This window comes from Medicago sativa, chromosome 2 (genome assembly GCF_051527215.1).
Source record: "Medicago sativa cultivar Bolivia chromosome 2, Bolivia_mono, whole genome shotgun sequence".
Classification (NCBI taxonomy): domain Eukaryota; kingdom Viridiplantae; phylum Streptophyta; class Magnoliopsida; order Fabales; family Fabaceae; genus Medicago; species Medicago sativa.
This window is the reverse complement of record NC_140750.1, coordinates 74,207,977-74,228,704: the sequence shown is the minus strand read 5'-3', so window position 1 is coordinate 74,228,704 and position 20,728 is coordinate 74,207,977. Positions and strand designations below refer to the sequence as shown.

Sequence of the window (20,728 nt, the reverse complement as noted above, 5' to 3'; positions counted from 1 at the left end):
AAAAAAAATCTAATAGTCATTATTTATATTAATTATTATTTTTTTTGTAAAAAAAGTGGTAATTGTGGCGGTTAAAACTGCCATAATTACCAGTTCTTTTTTAACCAAAATGCGGGAATTCTGGGGGTTTAAACCGCCACTAATAACAAAAATATAGCCGCCAGTTTAAACATTGTGTATTGCGGCGGTTGTACGGGCGGTCAACTGCAAACTGCCAGTTTACACCTAGTGGCAGTAAAAATAACGGCAGTTTTGAAACCGCCAGTGAAGTTTATAGTGGCGGCTAAAACCGCCGCAATAAGCAAAAATTAACCGCCGGTATTTACTCGTTTTTTTGTAGTGTCTTTTACCCAATAATGTGCTTTTTACAATAAGAACAACTGTGAGCGCTAACACAACATAAAAAAATAGACAATACCTCGAGAAAAAAATCAGTGTTGTGGAATTTAGGTGTAAATATTGGCATTTTGGGTAGGGGTCAAACCTACACCGCATAACCTTGATTTGGAAACTAATATTTTGGTACACGAAAAAGTCTTACTTTGCTTGAGAATCAAGACTAAGAGTAGTTTATAAATAAATAACACTCATACTTTCAACCCAACGAGGCAGCTTTTCCAAGACCCAAAACAATCAATACCTTGAAAAAAAAACGTTGTTGTAAAGTTGAGATCTAAAATAAAACAAGGGTCATATTAACCAGTGTTTCCGAGGTACTAATTAAATAAGTAAAAAAAAATAGAATTGTTTATTGATAATAACAATTTTTTGAATTTAAATAAAATTAATATACCGATGTGTTAAGATGTGGTGTGTTAAACCTTAGTTGTGGGTAACCAATAAAAAAAAAAAACTTAGTTGTGTGGTTGCTCTTCTTAACTCAACTTGTTAGTTCAATCCGATGTAGGTTCCTTGGAATTACCAACGGTTGTAACTAAAATATTTTATACTTGCGTGTTTCACCGTGAGTAATTGTAGTAAAGGAATTCATTAGGTGTCCAATCTAGCAAAGAAAGGGGTTTCACTTGGGTGACTTTGAGTTTTGGTGATTTTAGTGTATAATTTAACAACTGGTATTTGTTGTAGTGAATAAAAATGGTTAAATATGTTTCTGGTAGCTATAAATATACCAACTTTCCATTGTAGTCTCTCAAAAAAAATTCTTCGATTTCTAGTCCCCCGAAAGTTTTCCGTCTTTGCTTTTGCTCTCATTTTAGTAAGCTTGTACGTAGAAATTCATATTTTTGAATAAAATTTTGCAGAAAAATTTATAATATAAAAACTCATATTTAATTTATGTTTTGTTAACAAATTGTAATTTTTTTGGAGAGATTCTTACAATGCTCTACACCTATGAAGCCCGGATACGGGTGCATGTACGATACGATACGGTGACTCGGATACGTGAATTTTTCAAAATTTAGGATACGATACGGCTAAGATACGTTAAAAAAAATTTATACTAAAACTTATATGTATGTAAAATACTTGAAGAAAATAAATATAGATTAATAGAACTCAACACAAATTTTATCTAATGTTGATTAGCTGAATCATCTCTCTCTCTCTCTCTCTCTCTCTCTCTCTCTCTCTCTCTCTCTCTCTCTCTCTCTCTCTCTCTCTCTCTCTCTCTCTCTCTCTCTCTCTCTCTCGTTACCTTCATCCATAATAACTATAATTTTAAGCGGTTCATCGAAAAATAATTTTAGTGATGCATATCTAAAATTGAATCATATACATTTCTACTTAATGTTTACAATATTGTCTCACTTTTCTACTCTTCATCTTTTTCTAGGATACACATCTCTGAAGTATCTTATAAGTATCCCTGTGTATATGCAGAGTATCGTATAAGTATCCGTTAAAATATTTTTTTAAATTTTAAATAATTAATTCCGATACTTCGTATCCGCGAGTATCGGTATGCGATACGGGTACGTCTCCGTTTTGGAATATCCGGACTTCATAGCTCTACACAAATTCATTAAAAAAATACAAATGCTACACATGAATCGATTTAAAAATAATGACTAAAAGTGGTGATTGACCGATACTTCGTATCCGCGAGTATCGGTATGCGATGCGGGTACGTCTCCGTTTTGGAACATCCGGACTTCATAGCTCTACACAAATTCATTAAAAAAATACAAATGCTACACATGAATCGATTTAAAAATAATGACTAAAAGTGGTGATTGAAAATTTTATAAGGAGAAAAAGTCAGAAGAAGAATTAGCGGGATTAAAATAAAAGGTTGGTTAAAAACAATTAATTATAGGGAGAAAAAGTCATAAGAAGAATTAGCGGGATTAAAATAAAAGGTTGGTTTTGTTTATCCATCGTTTATCCATCAACATTGGAGATGCAGGGGATCGAACCCTGTACCTCTCGCATGCAAAGCGAGCACTCTACCATTTGAGCTACATCCCCTTGATGAATAAAAGTTGAATTCAGTCAATGACAATATATATTTTCTTATATTTTGTCCTTTTTTTAGGATTTATATTTTACCCCTTAAATTTTTAACTCTTACGTTTCACTACAAGAAATGTTGCATTTTGCCAGGGGCAGAAGCCCTGGTAAAATGCTAAAAGCCTTGGCAATTGGACGTTTGCCAGGGGTTTTGCCAGGAGCAGAATCACCAGCAAATCCGCTCATCGCAAATTGTCCTGCCAGGGGTTTAGCTCCTGGCAAAATGCGCTCCTGGCATAGGCCCTGGCACAACCCCTGACAAATTATGTCTGCATGATTGCAGGCTTTTATGACACACTCTGGTCAATGCAGGCTTTTGCAGACTGTGTCAGCATCACATGCCAGGGACATTGCGAGCGGTTAACCCCTGGCAAATTGTGTACGAAATTTTTTTAAAAAACGTTTTTTATTTGTTTAAAAAATCAAAATATTAAAATTTAATAATTAAAAATAATTTTAAAAAATAATTATTACACCATTACAATTAAAATTTGAATAAATAACATTTATATCTAATTAAACTTAAAAAAAATAGGTTTTAAATTAAAATAAAAACAGTATATACAATTTAGTGAAACCTAATGTTATTATTAAAAAAAACCCTAATATAACAGATCTAGACAAAATATATTTAATAGATCCAAAAAAAAACTTATATATATTCAATAAATCTTGACAAAGACAAACATATATTCAACATGCATTACAACAAAAACTAGTACATGCATTAATTCGAAAATATACATAATTATCATCACAAAAAATCAACATCAGCCATTCATTCAAAAATTCACATATACTAAAAAAATTCGAAAATTATAAAAATTCTAAAAAAAAATTGAAAATTTCAGCCATTAATTTAAAACAGCATTCTAAAAACTTATTATTTTACATATTTATAACATGCATACACAACAACATATATATACATTCAGCCAGTCATAAGAAAATTTATCAAAAATTTAAAATGGAGAAACTACTAACTTGTTGAAGCTTCACAAAGAACAGATCCAAGAAACCAAGTTGAGCAAGGAACCACAGGTGGAGGCAAACTTTGACACTGATATTGCAAATGACATAAAAAAATTATAAGTCAATATAAGAAAATAAAATAGAAGCATAAAACTTTAGGTGTAGAGATTTACCAAAGTAAAAAAATTAGTGTTGTTGGAGAAGAGAGTGGTTTGTGAAGAGTGGTGGTGGTGGTGGTGTGTGTTCTGTGAAAGAGAAATAAATTTCTCTAAGTGTGAAGAATGGAACGGTTCAAATATGCACAAAATTATAGATCTACAATTTGCCAGGAGCCCAGCCAGGAGCTACCCCTGGCAAGGCTCGGTCTCCAAGGTTCCTAGCGTAGCCACATACCTACCAAAAAGGTGTCAGCAATTTGCCAGGGGTTCAGCCCCTGCCATGTCAGCTTTACAGATTTTTGTCAAATCTTCTGCAGAATACAGAGATTCCCTTAACTTTAATTTGAATCAAATTTTCCCGCCTAAAATTTGCCAGGGGTTACTGCAATTTGCGAGGGGTTTGCTCCTGGCTTATGGTATGGTTTGAAATTGCAATTTGCGAGGGGTTTCCCTGGCATTACTCCTGGCAAATTTGTCAGGAGCTGATGCTCCTGGCATTATTCCGTGGCAAAACGCAAGATTTCTAGTAGTGTTTTTATCATATTCGATGTCATCTTGCCATTTAAAACAAGATAGGTATCGTGGCAATGAGTCATATGGTTATATTGATCAACGATATAAGAATAGTCTCATGTCATTGTTATTGAATTTTAGGTTGAATTTGATGGTTTGTTGAGTTTTTTATAATTTGAAAGTCTCAAGTATTTATATTTATACTCTTATTTTAACTCAAAATTTCATAAACACACAGTTCATATTTTACACAAGTTAGCACAATAAAAAAAATAGTGAAAAGACAGACATGTGATCCTTTGTCTTTCTGCTAGTGTATGTCTCTCTCTATGTGTGCGTAAAGAGAGTCTTAATCAACGCACAACAATTAAAAAGAATTGTTTTTACATTTAATTTGTCAACAATATACATCTTTTTTCTTCCAAAAACTATCATTCAATTATTAAAAAGAAATTATTGGTCTTTTTACTCTCTCCATTTAATCAGGAGAATTTTTGTGAATAAAAAACTTAACACATCTTGAAATTTATAAAGAATCTTATAAAAATGGACAATTGTTTTAAGCGAAAAGAAAATATATAAATAAAAAGAAAAGTACAAACGAATGGGGACGAAAACCTGACCTAGTGAGATCGAACAAAAGTGTAATAACATCCCTCAAAGACAATACAACTAGTGTCAAGCTACACTTTTTAGGACCAACCCTAAAGGATAATGAGCAAAATAACCATTAAGAAAGAAACAAAAATGGAGCGACCAGACTCAACCACCTCGTGTACAATCCAATGAACCCAATGCATGGTGCAAATCCAAATTGCAAATAAAAGTGGTGTACGAGCATTACTCTCCATGTTTTTGTTCCTCCGAAACAAAACTGGTATACTGGTAAATGGAATCGTCTGCCAACATGGAAGCAACTCCATGAACCCACCACATACTGTGACGAAAACACCGACAACAAGCTTACGACTACGAATCATCCTGAAACAGACCTAGATTGCAAAGTTATCGTTCTTTCAACCACTAAAGTCCTGAGCATCGTCCACAGTTAGAACTATCTCGAACTCGAAGTCAAAACCAAATCATCAAAAGATTCAGTCCTCTTCGAAACAACGACGACAGAGGTCTTACATATATGGTAGCAATTGTTTTTTCAAGGTTTTTGTTTGCACATTCTAAGAAAACAACATTTTTTTATATAATATTTTTAACTCTTTATTATTTCATTGTAACTATATATCTCCTTAAAATAAATGATTAAGAGTACTATTGGCAAAAAAAAAAGAGTACTATTGACTAAACAACATATAAACAAAAACAATTTTTTTTCTATAAAAAGCAACAATTGTTTTCTTCACAAAAGTGACAATTAAAAAGCTACAATTTTTTCTACTCAATAGGATGCTACAATTGTCTCTGTATGTAAAACTCTCTTGCATTCAAAAAAACTCTCTTGTAAAGTTTTTAGCCTTTTCTATAAAATTATTTTCAAATTACAAGATGTATTAATTATATTTACTCAAAAATACCCCTAATTAAATTGAAAGGTTTTAAAAGCAACCATGTTTTTCTCTTAATAATTGTAGGATAAATTTGGAAAAAGAAAATAAACATTATTGATAAATTAAATGTAAGAACCATTTTTCTTGATTCTTGTGTTTTTGTCGATAAATTTACATTTAGAAATGTAGGAAATAATAAAGATATTTTTTTTTTATAAGGTCAGGTGAAAGGTTAGGTGTCAAGGAAATAATAAAGATAATTCACTATGGACTTGAGAAAACAATTTGCTACCAAAATTACAAAACCATCATTCTACTTTAAAATGTTGACATGTGTCCCCTTTTTTGTTGTAAAAAGACAATTTTCTTTTAAAAAATAAATAAGTTATTTTCATTCATTCTAAAGTAATTAAAAAATATTTAATTTATCAACTTTGTCTTCTTTTTTATGTCACTTTACTTATTTTCTATAAATGAATCACTAAACAGTGCCGTGAAAGATATAACGAGATAGTTATTTGTCACTGATAAAAATGATAATATTTATAAAACACATACCAATTATGATTGTTATAAAAATTATACACGAAACAAATGTACATCATTGCTAAAAATTAATATTTTTAGAGTATATTCTACATAAAAAAGAAAAAAATATATAATATACGAATTAAAATACCCTTGGTTATTTTCACATTATTTTTCTTTAAATGAATCACTAAACAGTATTATTGAGGCGTATTTCCTCAAAAAAGTATTATTGAGGCGTATAATTTTTATATGGGACAACTGTTTGTCAACAATCAATAAGTTAATTTTTACATCTTTTAAATAAAAATGAGAATAATTAAAATAAACTAATTATAATTTACTATAAAAAATTATTCAAGGGATAAATGTGTATACTAACCCAATTTTTTAAAATATTGTTTTTGTAATATCTTTGTCACAAAAAAAGAATAAGCATAATACAACAATTATAATTTTTGCAGACTACATTATTTTTATGTTTTTTTTCTCTAAATGATTTACTAAAGAGTTTTTTTTTTTTTTAGGCAAGGAGAGGGGATAAGCATCAAGAGGAAACACCGACAATCCAACTAGGTTGGCATCCCAGGAAACCTCTATCTTATGCCGCCAAACTCTAAAATTTTATTAAAAAAGGGGAAAAAATATATACAAAAAGAGGGGGGACTAGGCCAAAACCCTCAGAAGACAAAAAGAAAAAAAAATGCTAAAGCAGACTACAGAGACCCAAGGAAACTTGTAGTTAGGCAAACCAAGTCTATCACGAAAGAAGTCCAAGTGCAGCTCTGTCTCATCTCGGACATTCCAATAGAATAGATTCATTGTGAAGGAGGTTTTGTACCCTTTGCACGGGTGTTATACGAAGTGTTTCCTAACACTTGCTTTTTCACTGCCTGCTGCTTCTTGGACAATACTTGCGTAAAACCTTCATCCGTCGTCCGTTGGTCATATTCACGAATACGAGCCCATAAATCCATGTCTCTCTGGACATTTACTAAAAAGTATAGTTGGAGTGTATAATTCACACGCGAGACAATTGTTTGTTACCAATAAATTATTTAAATTTAACCTTTTCTAATAGAATAAAGGTTTTATATTTTTATATCTTCTAAATAAAAATAAGAATATTTATATTATACTAATTTAAGTTTATTATGAAGATCACAAATGGGAAAAATCTGTGAAAAAATAATTAGTTAATATTCATGTTTTTTAGTATCTTCAAAAAAAAAAAAAAGAGAGAAATTATAATGCACTACCTTTCATTTCTTTGCACTTCTATTTTATTCAAGTTGTTTTATAGAAATAAGTCACTCAAAACATCTTTAAAGCGTACAATTCATACACGGATCAATTGTTTGTCATTAATCAATTAATTAATACCAAAACTGACCTATTTTTGCAGGGACCAAAAACTATAAAAAAAATTTGCAGGGACTAAAACCAAAACTGGGCTATTTTTGCAGGGACTAAAAACCATTAAAAAAATTTGCAGGGACTAAAACCAAAACTGACCTATTTTGCAAGGATCAATACCATATTTTAGCCTTTATTATAAAAGCATTCACGGGATAAATGTTTGTGAGTAAAGAATTAGCCGCTCAATGAAAAATATATTTTCTACCACTTATGTCTTTTAATTGTATCGCTTAAACTTTATATCATATTTTTATAATTAATAAACTATATTATGTATTATATATTTTACTAATAATTAACATAACAACAATTATTTATAAGACACGGGTATTTCTCTAGTTATGTTTAATAGTTCAACTAATTTTTTTCTTTCTCATATGTATATCAATGAGATATAATTTTATTTGAGACATATCAAACACTAAATACGAGTGCTTCGCACTCGCTTCCCCCTCGAACATTAAACATTTTTTTCTATTCAAAAGTGTGACCGCAAAATTTATACACATGAGTGTTCAGAAGCAAGGCAAATGTTGCCAAGCTTGAAACCGCATAAAAGCACATATCATTTTGTGGTGGCATTTAGGATGCACAAGTGTTAAATTTGTGCACCATGCACAAGTTGTAATTTTCTGGACAGGTGGCGGTTTTGGTGGGGTGGGGTGACCTGCTAAAATTAAACTATTAATAAAAGGAAACATATTATAATAGAAAATATTGGTTTTATTGTTTTTGCTGGATACACCCCCAAAACTGAAAATGCAGAGTAGCAATTCAAACTTACTAACCATCAATCCCCTATTTTTTTTGTAATTCTTAAGTAACTTCAAAAATGAAAAATATAGAGTAAAATTCAGCACTACAAACAAACATATAAATAAGCTAGATCTCGTATAATTCTTCTTTCAATTCTTATGTTGTGTGGTCATCAAATTCATATAAATAAATTAATAGCCTGGACCATCATCAAACTAAAAATGAGTTTTCACGTTCTTATGAGTTTTCAATTCTCGATTGATTCAATTTTAACCATAACCCATTTTCTTTTGCGATTTGAAATTTCTATTATGTGAATAATTAATTATCAAATTAAAATGGATTTCATCTTACCTTTCGATTCCGATCAAAACTATGCAAAAATGGCTAAATTTCACTGTGTACAATGCGAGATCCGATCGGATCGAAACACGGGTCGGTAAAACCCGTTTCAGGTCGTCGGGTAAAGAAGAAGACTATAATTCATAATAAATAAACAATATAAATTAAAGCCAAAAAAACTAGCGCGTGTAGCTCCCAAAGTTTAAAAAAAAAAAAAAAATCATGCCCAATAAATATCAATTATTATTCAGATATGGTATAGTTTTTTTTTTTTTTTAAGAAGATCATTTTGGTACTACCTCCGTCCCGGTATAATTGACCTACTTTGGTTTTTCACACAGATTAAGAAAAGTGTATAAATAAAGGGGAAAGTGGAATATATTGTATTGGGAATGATAAAAGTAGTATTATTTAGTGTTATATTGTATTGGGAATGATGAAAGTTGTATTGAAAATTGAAATGAGTCAGTTATTTTGGGACACTTTTTTTTAGAAAATGGGTCAGTTATTCCGGGACGGAGGGAGTATAGTTTTGATACTATTGACACGTGAAGATATTATACATATTATTATTCTTTCTTTTTTGGTGATTTTATAGATTATTATTACTCTTCTAAAAAAGAGGTATATTGAAAAAAAGTATATTATTATTTTTCTACTTGGGGATAACACCGGACACCACCAAACAAGACGAATTGCGTTACCATTTGGGCTTGAGCAACTTCAGCATTTTGGCGTTACCAATAAAATATTCATATGATTAATGTATTATATTATCATTAAATGCTCCAATTATATATGTGATATTAAAAATTTATACCAAAGATTTCAATCATGTTGACTGGGTTTCTAAAAAAATAGTTTGTGGGAATAACTTAAATGAAATTTTGATCGCTGAAATTCTAGTTTGTCGGATTGACTTATACCAAAAGAATTTTCTTTTACAAGTTTAGGTATTTTATCAGACTCAAACTTGTAACATTTTCCTCACATAAACACTACCTTTCCCTTGTCATTATGCAATTTTTTGTTTTTTTGGTACATGCCACTACGCAATTCTAATATACAAATATTGCAAATGCTAACATTTATAGTGTGTTTGCTTGTTTATACAATTTTTTTATGATAATTTAATAGACATTCAATTTTTGTATGATAATTTGATCAACATTCAATTCATGGTTATTATATTATATGTTAAATACAGTAGCATATAAAGGTCCAATTGATTACATTATATCGTTTTAAACTATTTGTTATTCTTTTTTTAAGGAAAATGCTTATAACATTTCATTAAACAAAAAAACTTTTAATACAATTTGCATATTTGTATTTAGTACCCAAAAAAAAATAGTTTCTACACTTGGCGACCCACATAAGTTTGTTCAACACCACAATAATAACATCAGTTCACCAAAATGTGAAAATAACACCAAATCATAAATTTGTTCTTGACCACAATAAAATTAGAGTTAACCAAAATGCAGAAGGAAAAAAAAATCAATGCAAAGATCACTCATCATCTTCACCCAACTCCTCATTAGCATTATCTCTCACTTATACTTTCATGTGAGGAGGTTCTAAAGCTACTTTGTAGCATGACACTTAAACATTCGATCCCATTCTTCCATATTTTGCTTCATTCTTTCTTGGTCATATCCGTTTCATCCTTTTTATGCTTCATTTTTTCTTATTCAATATTCTTTTCTTGAAGTTGTAATGTTAGTCCCTCAATTTTAGTTTCTTCCGATGATACACCTCAATGGGGATGGAAGGTGAAGTTGAAGGTGGATGAAAGGAAACCCTTCCTCTACCTTTGCGTCTTCCTCTACTGTCATCAATAAGTAATAGAGATCAATCAAATTTTGTTAAGTTCAGAAGAAGAAGAAAAACCTGCAGAATTCTGCAGGAAAAAAACAGCACAGCCCCCGTGAAAGAAGTTACACGAAAAACAGCATGCCGCAAACAACTCAGCCTCACTCCCTCCGCTCTCAGCCGTTCCAACGTACACTGTTAAGATAAACTTACATTATAGCATCGGTTCTCCTTAACCATTTCCAGAAAAAATAGTACTAGTTATAGCATCAGTTCTCATTAATCATGTTGACACTACCATAAAATTAATCATGTTGACACAAACACAAAGTGAAGATAATTTTATATATAGCTATCAAATCCTGGCGTGATACTAGTTTATGTTTCTCTCACATTATTCATGGAATAATACTTAACCAAAACAAAAAACCAAAAATGACAGATGAAGATGTAAAAGAACCAAACCTGATACATCTTTCATGTGTTCAACTTCCATTCACTCTCACAAGTTGAATTTTCCTTTTCCCAGGGCATTATTTCCACTGTCTTACTTTGTGCCTTCATCTTCTTTGCTTTCAGTACCTCTTCAACCTCTTCAAACCAAAAAACACATAATTTTTAGAAAATATTGTTGTTAAATACGGTTATAAGCATTGCTATAGCGCAGCAGAGTTCAAACAAAATGGTATTGAACCATGATGCACTATTTAGTACAAAATATTGTCAAATAATGACAAGATTCATAGCAAAACAACACCGTTGTTAAGTAGAAATTGATCTGACTATTATTTTCTACAATGTGCGATTGACAACATTGGAAACATGAACAGAAAAAAATACAACGAGAAAACAAACAGACCCTTCAAAATAAAGAAACTACCTATTATGCTTAAACATTTGATCCCATTCTTCCATATTTTGCCTCATCCTTACTTGTTCACATCCTTTTCATCCCTTTTATGCTTCATTTTTTCTTATTCAATATTCTTTTCTTGAACTTATAATGTTAGTGTCTCAAACTTAGCTTCTTCTGATGATACAGATCAATGGGGTGGAAGGTGAAGTTGAAGGTGGATGATAGGAAACCCTTCCTCTACCTTTGCCTCTTCCTTTACTGTCATCAATATGTAATAGAGATCAATCAAATTTTGTTAAGTTCAATTGAAGTAAAATAATATTACAGAAGGTGAGACTAGAGTAGAATACTCCCCTACTCAAAAACATAACCTGTGAAATACACTATACTGAAAACTATCACGGATTTAAAACCAAAGCATTGTGCAATAAATCTAAAGGTAAAAATATAATTGGTTTGGTTTCAATATCCTTAATACAATAAATTGATTCAGAAACTATCCTTAAATCAAGTATCCAACTTTATTCTAAAAGCTAAATGAAGAACCTTTCTAAACTAAATAACATAGTCAAAATATTAACAATGACCGGCATAAAAAAAGCATAAAATTGGATAATCAACAACATGATATTTTTATTATGTTCCCTAATCAATAATCAACAACCAATATAAGAGTGGGTTGTTACCCTTCAAACTTTAATAATAAAAGTTAAACTTTAATTTTTTTAACACAACACAGATAAGAAAAAGGGAAAATAAAGAAAGAAAACTAGATCTAGAAGATAACCTGTACTGCATGATGTTGATAGTAAAAACAAATCAAAAAAATCAAAGATAAATTATGAAATTGAACTACCCTATTTGATTGAACTTGAGAAATACATAAAAAAATGATAACAAGTGAAAAAGGTGAAAACACGGTAACTGAATCATGCCACAGAAAGTAAAAACAGAAGAATAATGAAATTTTGGGATTTGACTTACAGTTACAGAAGCTTCAACCCTTTGAACCCGATGAACAGTGTTGGGATTTAAGATAGAGGGATTTGTTCATATTTTTTGACCCATGAACAGTGTTGCAATTTGGGAACAGTGAGGAACAAGAGATTTGAGAACGGTGAAGAACAAAGGGATTTGGTTCAGTTTCAATCGGTGAAGAACGAGTGATGTTTAGATTTGGCCATTGCAGATTTGGAACGAGAGATCTCGAATGAGGGGTTTCAGTTTGAAACAAAAGAAATGTTTTTTTTTTATTTGGATTATGTATTTAGAGGTGAAAAATTGGAAAAGGGGACTTTCCCGGTCTAAAATTTCATTGGCTCTTCCTTAAAAAAAAAATTCATTGGCCGCTACTTTCACTTTCAATACGCGCGCTCTCAGTGTGAAAATTATATGGAGGGAAATGTTGGAGCCATTTGTCAAAGTGGTGAAATTAGATTTTTGGATCCTTCTCTCTTAATAAAACTCACTCCCTCCGTCCCAATTTTTGGATCCTTCTCTCTTAATAAAACTTACTCCCTCCGTCTCAAATTATAAGTAAAAAAACAAAAATCACACTTATTATGAAAAATAAAACATAAGAATTTGTAACATAATTTTTTGTGTTTTCTTTGGAATAAGTTTCATGGGAATATGTAAAAACAATTTTTATTGGCTATTGGTTATGGAAAAAATGGAAGAGAGAGAAAATTAAATGTAATTTGCATTTAATTTCATGAGAATAAACAAAAGTTTTTATTGGAAAATATGATTTTTTTTAAAAACAAGATTAAATAGAATAAAAATTTGTCTTTTTTACTTAATCAGATGCAAAATAGATTATAATTTTTCATAAAATCTCTAAAAAATAATCTCTAAATTATTTAACGTCGAAATCACTTTTATCTACTAAGGTCTAGTCTTAGATGAAAGTTCAGTGAATAATCAAAGTGTTCACCGACTAATCAAGCTTACCACTCTCACCCTAACGACAACATTCTTCGGCCTAAACTACTTGGAAGTCTATTAATTGATTAGTCAAAAGGTCATAAAAAAAAAAAATCAAACTCACAACTCTTACCCTAACTGAAAGAAACTTATACAGAAAGTACTTTGATGAATGTTCAATGAATATTCAAAATGTTCATCGATTTATGAAATTATCCACGTATATAAAAATACTATAGAATCAATTTATATAATATTATTTTTTTCTTTTTGGGTGATTTTATATGTTACTAGAAAAATAAAAGAAATTGTGGAATTTAGAAAAATTATGAATTTGAAAAGGAAGATTAAATAAAGCTCAACCATAGTGGAAGGAATGAAATTTTGAAAAATAGAAAAGTGATGAATTTGAAAAGGAAAGTCAAATAAAGTTCAACCCTAGTAGAAGGAACAAAATTGTGGAAATTAGTAAAATGATGAATTTGAAAAGGAAGATCAAATAAAGTCCAACCCTAATAGAATGAAAAAAACTGTATAATTTAGAAAAATGATGAATTTGGAAAGGAAGATCAAATAAAGTACAATCCTAGTAGAAGGAATGCAATTGTGAAAAATAGAAAAATGATGAAATTGAAAAGGATGATCAAATAAAGTCCAACCCTAGTAGAATGAATAAAATTGTGATAAATAGAAAAATGATGAATTTGAAAAGGAAAATCAAATAAAGTTCAACCCTAGTAGAAGGAACAAAAATGTGGAAATTAGTAATAAAACGATGAATTTGAAAAGGAAGGTCAAATAAAGTCCAACCCTAATAGAAGGAACAAAATTGTGAATATTAGAAAAATGATGAATTTGAAAAAGAAGATGAAATAATGTCTAACTATAACTCCATATCTATCCCTTCACGTTTTTTATCTTAAAATATGGAACATATAACTCTAACCCTAACCCTTAATACATGAATTTCAAACTCAAACATCGTGAGATTACTTGAAACAACTAACTAATAAATTTAATCAAAATACCTTTATATTTTATATTGTTCAACGACTAATCAAATTTTTCACCGACTAATCAAGCTTAGAACTCTCACCCAAATGACAAGATTCTTCGACCTAAACTACCTCCAAGATTTCAGAACGACTGATCAAACTCACAACTTTTACCCTAACTGAAAGAATCATGCATTCAAAGTACTTTGATGGATGTTCAATGACTAATCAAATTTTCAACCGGCTAATCAAACTTAAAACTCTCACCCTAATGACAAGATTATTCGACCTAAACTACTTTCAAGATATCAAGATGACTGATCAAACTCACAACTATTACCCTAACTGAAAGAATCTTGTAGTCAAAGTACTTTGATGAATGTTCAATAACTAATCAAATTTTCAACTGACTAATCAAGCTTAAAACTCTCACCCTAATGACAAGATTCTTCGACCTAAACTACTTCCAAGATATCAAGACGACTGATCAAACTCACAACTCTTACCATAACTGAAATAATCCTTTAGTTAAGGTACTTTGATGAATGTTCAATGACTAATCAAATTTTCAACCGACTAATCAAGCTTAAAACTCTCACCCTAATGACAAGATTCTTCGACATAAACTACTTCTAAGATATCAAGACGACTGATCAAACTCACAACTATTATCTTAACTTAATGAATTGTAGAGAAAGTGCTTTGATGAATGTTCAATGACTAATCAAGCTCACAACTCTCACTCCAACAACAAGAATCTTCGATCATACCTCTTACCCTGATAGAAATAATCTTATACAGAAAGTATTTTGATGAATGTTAATCGATTTATAAAGATAATCACTGCTTAGTTTGTATTTAATTATTATCATAGTTATTATTATAATTAATTTGTATTTTAATATAAATAAACATTAATAATATTATATTATAACGACAAAACTAATTTTATATTTATATATAGAAAATAACATAATACAATTTCATTAATAGAACTCAAGATTAAAAATACAAAAACTGAAATTCATAAAAAGACAAAAACTGTAAAATCGATAATTAATAAAATATGTATATAGTCTTTAATATATATCACATACAACGGCCTAAAATGTTAAATTTTGTTTATAATAGCGACATGATTATGTATTTATTAGCCAAATATTACACACAATTTATTAATCATATAATTTTTCCATATAAATTAAAATTCAATTACAAACGTCCAATTTACTAAAATGACTTCTACTAAATTTTTATTCATTTTCATATTTTTTCATATACATACAAAATGTAATTTCAGGTGTCAAAAACAAAATTAAGCATAAAATGCAAGTACCCAACGTAATTTTCGGCCAAGAACATATTTTTCCAAGAACATTATGCAGAAAATTATCTTCCAAGAACATTATGCAGCAGAATTATCAACCCATACTATTACAAGGCCCAACCAAGCCCAATACAAAAGCTACAAAAAAAGCAATAAGATATTCTGATTTAATCACATGGTGGGGCCGCTTGTACACAACACATCATTCAAAGCAGCAGGTCACCTGTTACATAATTGCCTAAGATCTCAGCCGTTTGAATAAAATAATAATAAATCAACGGTCCAAAATGAATTTTGCTTGATATTTGCACAACTTGTGCATCCTGCACAATTTTAACGTTTGTGTATACCAAACGCCACCTCATTTTGTTACCACTGCTAACTAGCTGTACTTACTATAGTTAAACTCTTTTATTTGTGTACTTAATATGGAATCAAGAGATAATTAAATACTATTATGATAATCACCTTTAGATGATGTACTTTAAAGCTAAAAAGTTCTTGTTTACCCCACAAGTAAAAAAGATATGATACTTTATTGAACACGATATGCAAGTAGCCCGAATCACCGTGCTAAGGTTTTGCATTAATCAGCCCAAAAAGAGAAGGGTCTTGCATTAAATTGCTTTGCCGATTAATTAAAACCTACCGAAGCAACAATCTCGTTAATGCATACTGTACCCGGTTTTTTCTAGATTACCCTCTCTTGTTTAGAGGGTATTTACCCCCTCATGATATCAACCAATCAAAATGTAATATACATTGGCAACATTAAATGTCAATAAATGAGTAATTTTTTTTCTATAAAAAAAATCAATTTTAGGCAACTTTTAATACTTTTAATTTTTATTTAATTATAGACAAGATTACATTATAGGTCCTTTATCTTATTTATTTGTAACACTTTGGTCCTTTATCTTTATTTTTTTCCGTTTAGGTCTTTTATCTCTCATAAAAGCACATATACATCCTTTTTTCTCATTTTTTTATTAAAAAAATACATAATTTTATTTTTTAAAATATATTTTTATGAAAAATGAAAAAAAAATCCAGAAATATGATGAAGATGTACATCATCTCCATCTTCTTTCTTTGAATCTTCATCATCTTCATTGAATCAGAAAAATTATACACAAATATATCTCCAAATATCATGAATTAATGTTATGTTCACCTCAAATCTTCTTTTAAACACAAAAATCAAAACCCTATAGAAAAGAGATTTAGTTTCATTACAAAAAAAAAATTAGTTATATAAATTGTCACACCGTATATTATTATTATTATTTTCTAACTCAATATTCAAACCCGGCATAAAAATAACCCCAAAATTGAGAGCAGCTTTGCACATCAATTTTGTTGTTTCCAGAACAATCTTAACTTTTGTAAAGCCTAACCCTTCCGTCAGTGACTAAGCCTCCACTATCCTCCTTGCAACATTTGTGAAATTAAGGTTTTGATTTTTGTGTTTAAAAGAAGATTTGAGGTGAATATAACATTAATTCACGATATTTGGAGATATATTTTAGTAGAATTTTTTTTATTTAAAGAAGATGATGAAGATTCAAAGGAAGAAGATGAAGATGATGAACATCTTCATCATATTTCTGGATTTTTTTTTTCATTTTTAATGAAAATATATTTTTAAAAATAAAATTATGTATTTTTTAATAAAAAATGAGAAAAAAGATGTATATGTGCTTTTAAGAGAGATAAAGGACCTAAACGGGAAAAATAAAGATAAATGACCAAATTGTTACAAAAAAATAAGATAAAGGACCTCTAATGTAATCTTGCCTTAATTATATTTAGGTGTTCAATCTTAATTAATTTACACTACAACACTGGCTTAGAACAATTAAAATTTCACATCAAATTTCTTTCATCTGAATGTCCTTAAATTTATCGGTTACATTCATAAAATTTCTTCTTCCCATTTTGATTGTTCAATTTTGTTCTAAACTGCCGCATTTTTCAATTTTCGTGAGAATCATCGTCGTTCGTTTGATTCCAAATATCGTGAGAATTACTGTTATTTCCAGAACCACGTCAGGTATGGTGAGTTGATTTTTCTTTTTGATTTGATTTTTCTTGGTTGTGAGGTAGTTAATTATAACAATTGAGTAAGTCATCTGTTATACTTTAAGGATTGCTAGCAGGTGTTGCCGCTGTGATGTTTTGGGAGTTTGCTAGCATCTTTTTCGGTTGCTGCTGAAATGGTTATGTCATGAGGCTTTTGTTCTTTTGTTTGGACTTAAAGGCTTTGGCTGATAGGCAGGTCTATGCGTGTTAGCAGATTTTATTAGGTTGGCTGCTTAAATAAAAAAAGTCACGATACCTGACGCGGTTCTAGAAACAACGACAATTCTCACTATAATTTGAACCTGCAGCAGTTTGGAATGAAAAAATTGAACAATCAAAATGGGAAGATAACGGAAAAGAAACAAGAATTGATCAATAGGGAAGAATAAAGAAGAAATTTGAATGAAGGAGATGTTTTTGTTCTCACGTTCGGGGTTGTGGAATGGAAGAAATTTTATGAATGTAAGTGATGAATTTAAGGACATCCAGATGAAAGAAATTTGATGTAAAAATTTTATTTGTTATAAGTCTTGTAGTGTAAATTAATTAAGATTGAACACCTTAATATAATTAATAAAAGAGTAAATTACACTCTTCTCCCCTCAAAGATTCTTGAATTACACTCTCATCCCCTCTTATGTTAAAATATACACTCCTCTCCCCCCTTATTCCAAACATATTAGAAAACATTTCATCCCCTCCCTTAAGAGAAGCTTGAATTACATTTCTCTCTCTTCTTATGTTAAAATCTACACTTTACTTCCTCAATATTTTTTTTTAATAATCTAGCAAAAAAAAATAAAATAATCTAACACACTTAAATAAATAAAAAAGTACTGGGGGTCTATTTTAACATAATCAAAATTTGAATACATATTTTTCGCTATTTTTTATTCACAATTACATTAACATATAGTTTTAAACCCTATTATAAAATATGAAACAACCAAAAAATAAAATTACAATAATTACTAAATACAGTAAAATATGGTTATTTAAAAATTAGTTTTATATTATAAATTATAAACTTAATAGCAAAATATTTAAGTTTAATTACCATTGATATTTAAATTATAAAGAAATGAATTTATTTTTCTTAAATGGTGGTTCAAAATTAGTATATATCATAAAAATATTTATTTATGTTAAAATAGATTAAAGTGTAGTACATATTTAATTATTAAGGGAGATGGTTGTAATTCAAGCATCTTATAGGGAGAGGAGTGTAGATTTTATTTTTAAAGGGAGGGAAGTGTATATTTTAACATAAGAGTGGAGGGGAGTGTAATTTACTCTAAATAAAAATTAAAAGTATTAAAAGTTACCTTATGATTAAGATTAACTTTTTTATTTTTAGAAAAAATTGATTTATTTATTTGACATTTAATGTTGTCTATACATATTACATTTTGATTGGTTGATATCATGAGAGGGTAAATTACCCCTTAAACAAGAGAGGGTAACGTAGTTCTCACCACTGTACCCCCTTCTTCTAGTTGAGCAAAAATATCTTTTCTTTTCAGTGTTTTCAGAGGAAACATGATTTTATTTATTTATTTATTTAGTTGGTAGAAAAAGTGTAGCAGTGCAATGAGAATGCACAGTGGATGGTTGTTCCTTTTAGCGAAATCACACATTTCTTTAATAGTGAAAAGTGAAAAACCACAAAAGCTGTCATTATCAAAGGTTTCAAAAGTTGTGGGTAGAAGATATGGCAAAGGCAATTCAGAGTTACCTCTCTATCACCCCCACCACCTTAATCATACCTCGTCACTAGCAACTAGTAGGGTTACTGTACCGACCTTACGCTGTTTCGAGTGAAAATGAACTCGTTATTTAAACAATATTCTAGATTTGAATATTGTTGATAAAATGTGTTTAACGAAAAATATTTTACTTCTTCCGTTTCAAAACGAGTGTCGCTTTGGCCAAAAAAATTTGTTTCAAAATGAATGTCGTTTTCGGTTTTCAATGCAATAATAACTTTTTCTTTTCAATTGTACCCTCCAATTAATACTCTGCACACTACTTCCAAAGTATTACTTTTAAAACTAACTAATACTCCCTCCGTTCCTTTATAATTGTCACTTTTACATAAAAATTTTGTTTCTAATTAAGTGTCGTTTTCAAAGTCCAATGTATCATTAAATGTGGCTTTACCTATATTACCCTTAGATATTTATTGTAGAGAGAAATATATGAAATGAAGTATTAAATGATTAAGGTTATTATAGGAAAAGGATAAATTGTTGTATCAAAAGTAGTAAAAGTATTTGTTGTCTTGGTTTGTGTAAAAAGTCAAAATGTGACAATTAAAAAGGAACGGAGGGAGTAATTAATAAGGATAATTTGGTAAAACTAGACCATTCTCTTTCTTTTAATCATTGCATTTCTTAATATGTGTGTAAACACCTAAAACGACACTCATTTTGAAACTGAGGGAGTACTAAAGATGATTAATCATGTTTTGTAAAGATTAATTATCAGCAAAGTCGATAAATATTTTACACTAATAAATGTTTAAAAAAACTATTCCATTTGTTTAGTTAGAAGTATCTCAATTGAGCTACGTATAGCTTATCAGAAAATAATAATTTTATTGATTTTAATGTTAAAATAAATTGTATTTATTAAAATAGTCATATTTAAATGAATTGAAATACAATAAGTAAAACTATATTAATGAAAAAAGTTTTAATATTTCATTGATAATATAATGAGACAAATAAATATTATAAATGAGATACATAATATGAGATGAAGTAAACAATACTCCCTCCGTCCCGGCATATCTGACCCATTTTTTCAAAAAAAGTGTCCCAAAATAACTGAGTCATTTCAATTTTCAATACAACTTTCATCATTCCCTATACAATATAACTCTAATTAATACTACTTTCATCATTCCCAATACAATATATTCCACTTTCCCCTTTATTTATACATTTTTCTTAATCTGTGTGAAAAACCAAACTGGCTCAGATAAAACGGGACGGAGGGAGTAAGTTATAGTAATAAAAACAACTTTATGTTTATATATTTATTTAGATAGTTGAAAGCTGAGG

The 20,728-nt window shown here is 29.7% G+C and overlaps 1 long non-coding RNA gene and 1 other non-coding gene across 5 annotated transcripts; both read right to left on the bottom strand.

Moving 5' to 3' along the window:
* Positions 1-2,357: 2,357 nt before the first annotated feature.
* On the bottom strand, positions 2,358-2,430 carry TRNAA-UGC (transfer RNA alanine (anticodon UGC)). Its single transcript has one exon. It is a non-coding gene; the product is annotated as a tRNA-Ala (tRNA).
* Positions 2,431-9,969: 7,539 nt separating this feature from the next.
* On the bottom strand, positions 9,970-12,574 carry LOC146950641 (uncharacterized). 4 transcript variants are annotated; one of them, XR_015027632.1, is made up of 5 exons: positions 12,318-12,574; positions 11,358-11,591; positions 10,943-11,070; positions 10,607-10,672; positions 9,970-10,493 (listed from the first exon to the last, which is right to left on the bottom strand). It is a non-coding gene; the product is annotated as an uncharacterized LOC146950641 (long non-coding RNA). The 4 variants fall into 4 exon arrangements; XR_015027633.1 differs by lacking the exon at positions 12,318-12,574 and adding an exon at positions 12,121-12,142; XR_015027630.1 differs by lacking the exon at positions 10,607-10,672.
* Between the last annotated feature and the right edge of the window lie 8,154 nt (positions 12,575-20,728).